Below are 4390 nucleotides of genomic sequence, written 5' to 3'. Positions count from 1 at the left end.
GATGGAAACCAAACAACACAAAATTTTCATTTGGAGAAAAATAAAAGTATTTTCCTTCTCCTGAGATTTTTTTTTTTTTTCAGCATAAGGGGAGATGGAAATAACATCCGTTCAGACCGGAAGTATTTTACTCAGCAGAAGTTGCGCTAGATATAAAAATCCCGTCATCGTCTGTTTTTACATATTCCTTTAAGTTTTATAGATAATCATGTCATATTCAGTAGCATTTAATTTTTATGCATTTTGAATTAATCAGGAATTACAAGCATCTCTTGAGCCAGAGGGAACATTTCTCCAAGTTAAGCGATCAGAAGAGAAGACTCTCTGAACGACGGCTTTGTTAAGGAGCGGTCCAGGTGTGAGGCTGGCCTCCACATTATCCCTTACCGTTTAAAAACTGCTGAAATACTCGGTTAACGCGACTCCTGGTCACGAGTCAACAAATCAGGTCCAAGTGACTCCGTTTGCAGGTTGTGTTTCCAGTTTCCAGCCAGCTGACATCCTTGTGTAAACAACGGACCTTCCACTTCTAATGTTTCCCGTCTGCTGAGAAGATCTGAGACAGAAACAGATTTATGAACGGCTCATTCCTACCTTACCGCACAACTGATGCATTTTCTGTTTTTATTTGATTGTTTGTGTCTTTTATTCTTCTGAAAATGCGTTTCTGTGCCACCTTGATTTTATATGTAAAGGATGTAGAAAATTAGAGGAAACTGGATCCCGATAATAAATAAAAATATTCTGTTTTTTTTTTAAAAAAAAAAAAAAAAAAAAAGCCAAAATAAAGAGGTTGAAGACCTCCAGACCCCGCAGACCATGTGTGAGATTTTATCCTAATGCAACGTGATTTTTCCTCTTCCAGGAGGTTTAGAGTAGAAAGGGAGGGTGGATGGGAGGACGAAGCCTGACTCCCAGCATGGCTTGTACAACAGTGACATCTTTTGGTGCAGGTTTTCCTGTCGCAGCCGGCGGACTACAGTAAATAAAGATTATGATCACATTATGTAAATCAGTCTTCCATCTGCACACTGCTCCCTCGTGTTCGCTGCGCTTGCTCTTTGTGCTCTGGCAGTTATTTGAGTCCTGGAGGCGTCGGAGAGTTTGACTGCAGCCGTGCTGACGAGGCTGGAAGTGACAGGAAGTTGGGTCCTGACAAATACACAAGAATCCATCTCATTGTTTCAGGTGCAGCAGCTGGCTGAGCATGAAATGAGCTTTCAGATGTGAGCAGAAGCAGAAAGGAAAGAAAAATAAACTCTGTTATCTCCTGGAGACTTTATCACAAAGAGAAATGACTGGGTTAAATTTTTTATCATTTAAAACATTTTTTTCTTTGTTTTTGTTGTTTCTGGGAATAAAGTCATGATGAAATTCAGTTTTTATTTACATTTTACACATCCAGCGTTCTTGGAAATGAGAATGCTCTTTAAGAACTCCTCAGTAAAGCAAACGAAACCAATAAACTTTGATATTTTATGATAATTTTTTCTTTTTAAAATGCAGCTTTATTTGCGGGTTTTCACAGCAGTGAAATAAATTAATTTTGTTTCTACCCTGTTTCTCTCTCATGAGTTTGTTCTGATGACACACAGCTTGTCTCTCAGTGAAAGTAAACCACTTTAAAACGGAGAGCAGCAGGAATATTTGTCTCATTGTTTTCATTTTTATGACTCTTAAAATAAGCCGAACAACAGTCAGCAGGCAGCAAAATGTTTAGAGGGTTCAACTTATAAACTTTGCAGTTTCTGACTAAAGCTGACTTTGATGTTTGCCATTAAAACACTTGATAATAAAATCTAGAAGGAAATGGAACAAAACTCAGGAACAGACTTGTAACGCCACTGTGATGTTCCATTCTGCAAACAATGCTCATATATGTTGTCCTTCCAGATCTTCCCAGTTTTCCAAACCCTCATCGAGCTGTGGGAACAGTCTGGACTGAAAGCTGCTTTCAGGTCGTCTTGGAAGTGAATCCGGGTCAGTATGAAATAAAATGAGAAAGAGAAGAAAACTGTGAGCATCATTATACTGAAGTAAATATATTTTACCCTGTGGACCCACTGGTGTGTCATTAACCATCCATCCGAAGCATCACCACATGTCACACGTGGTGTCTCCAGTCTGAAACATGTTGCTGTGAAACTGCTTATATTTCCAGATTTTACTAAGTCATCCTGTTAAGGTGTAATTTTTACCTGATGGGACATAAAATCTCTAAACTGGGACATTAAGTCAAAACTCAAGATACTGGAAGGAATTGTGAAATTCCGGTTTTATGTTTTCTGTGGAGTTGTGGAGTCATACAAAGTTCCTGGTAGGAAACGAGAACCTGGACAGACCTCCTGTCTCCATCCGCCTCACGTGTGGCTTTATAAGTATTTGCATTGCAAATTCTTATTTTTTGCTCTTTGAAGATATCAGACCTGTAAAACAAGAACGACTCGTGTTAGTTAAGCAGCAATCTGTTCACTCCGCCTCAGTCTGGAAACCAGTTCTTCAGTCTGGAACCAGCTCTGCAGCTGGAACCTGTTCTGCAGTTTGGAACCAGTTCAGCAGCTGGAACCAACTCTGCAGTTTGGAGCCAGCTCTGCAGTTTGGAACCAGTTCTTCAGTCTGGAACCAGCTCTGCAGCTGGAACCTGTTCTGCAGTTTGGAACCAGTTCAGCAGCTGGAACCAACTTTGCAGTTTGGAACCAGCTCTGCAGTTTGGAACCAGTTCTACAGTTTGGAACCAGCTCTGCGGCTGGAACCAGCTCTGTGGCTGGAACCAGTTCTGCAGCTGGAACCAGCTCTGCAGCTGGAAACCAGTTCTGCAGTCTGAAACCAGTTCTGCAGTTGGAAACCAGCTCTGCAGCTTAAACCAGTTCTGCATTCTGAAACCAGTTCTGCAGTTGGAAACCAGCTTTGCAGCTTAAACCAGTTCTGCAGCTAGAACCAGCTCTGCAGCTAGAACCAGCTCTGCAGTTTGGAACCAGTTCTGCATCTGGAAACCAGTTCTGCATTCTGGAACCAGCTCTGCAGTCTGAAACCAGCTCTGCAGTCTGAAACCAGCTCTGCAGTTTGAAACCAGCTCTGCAGTTTGGAACCAGCTCTGCAGTTTGGAACCAGCTCTGCAGTTTGGAACCAGTTCTACAGTTTGGAACCAGCTTTGCGGCTGGAACCAGCTCTGTGGCTGGAACCAGTTCTGCAGCTGGAACCAGCTCTGCAGCTGGAAACCAGTTCTGCAGTTGGAAACCAGCTCTGCAGCTTAAACCAGCTCTGCATTTTGAAACCAGTTCTGCATTTGGAAACCAGCTCTGCAGCTTAAACCAGTTCTGCAGCTAGAACCAGCTCTGCAGTTTGGAACCAGCTCTGCAGCTGGAACCAGTTCTGCATCTGGAAACCAGTTCTGCATTCTGGAACCAGCTCTGCAGTCTGAAACCAGCTCTGCAGTTTGAAACCAGCTCTGCAGTTTGGAACCAGCTCTGCAGTCTGAAACCAGCTCTGCAGTTTGAAACCAGCTCTGTAGTTTGGAACCAGCTCTGCAGTTTGGAACCAGCTCTGCAGTTTGGAACCAGCTCTGTGGCTGGAACCAGTTCTGCAGCTGGAACCAGCTCTGCAGCTGGAAACCAGTTCTGCATTCTGAAACCAGTTCTGCAGTTGGAAACCAGCTCTGCAGCTTAAACCAGTTCTGCAGCTAGAACCAGCTCTGCAGTTTGGAATCAGCTCTGCAGTTTGGAACCAGTTCTGCAGCTGGAACCAGTTCTGCATTCTATGACCAGTTCTGCGGCTGGAACCAGTTCTGCAGTCTGGAACCAGTTCTGCAGCTAGAACCAGCTCTGCAGCGGGAAACCAGCTCTGCAGTCTGAAACCAGCTCTGCAGCGGGAAACCAGCTCTGCAGTCTGAAACCAGCTCTGCAGCTGGAAACCAGTTCTGCAGTCTGGAACCAGTTCTGTAGTTGGAAACCAGTTCTGCAGCTGGAAACCAGTTCTGCAGTCTGGAACCAGTTCTGTAGTTGGAAACCAGTTCTGCAGTTGGAAATCAGTTCTGCAGTCTGAAACTAGCTCTGCAGCTGGAACCAGTTCTGCAGCTGGAAACCAGTTCTGCAGTCTGAAACCAGCTCTTCAGCTGGAAACCAGTTCTGCAGTCTGGAACCAGTTCTGCAGTTGGAAACCAGTTCTGCAGTTGGAAATCAGTTCTGCAGTCTGAAACTAGCTCTGCAGCTGGAACCAGTTCTGCAGCTGGAACCAGCTCTGCAGTTTGGAACCAGCTCTGCAGCTGGAACCAGTCCTGCAGTTTGGAACCAGTTCTGTAGTTGGAAACCAGTTCTGCAGTCTGGAAGCAGCTCTGTGTCATGCGGGAGTGACTGACTACTCTTATCTGGAGAAAGTTCCAACTTGATCAATA

Source organism: Melanotaenia boesemani, chromosome 18 (genome assembly GCF_017639745.1).
Source record: "Melanotaenia boesemani isolate fMelBoe1 chromosome 18, fMelBoe1.pri, whole genome shotgun sequence".
Taxonomy (NCBI): Eukaryota; Metazoa; Chordata; class Actinopteri; order Atheriniformes; family Melanotaeniidae; genus Melanotaenia; species Melanotaenia boesemani.
Note: the sequence above shows the minus strand (reverse complement) of the source record.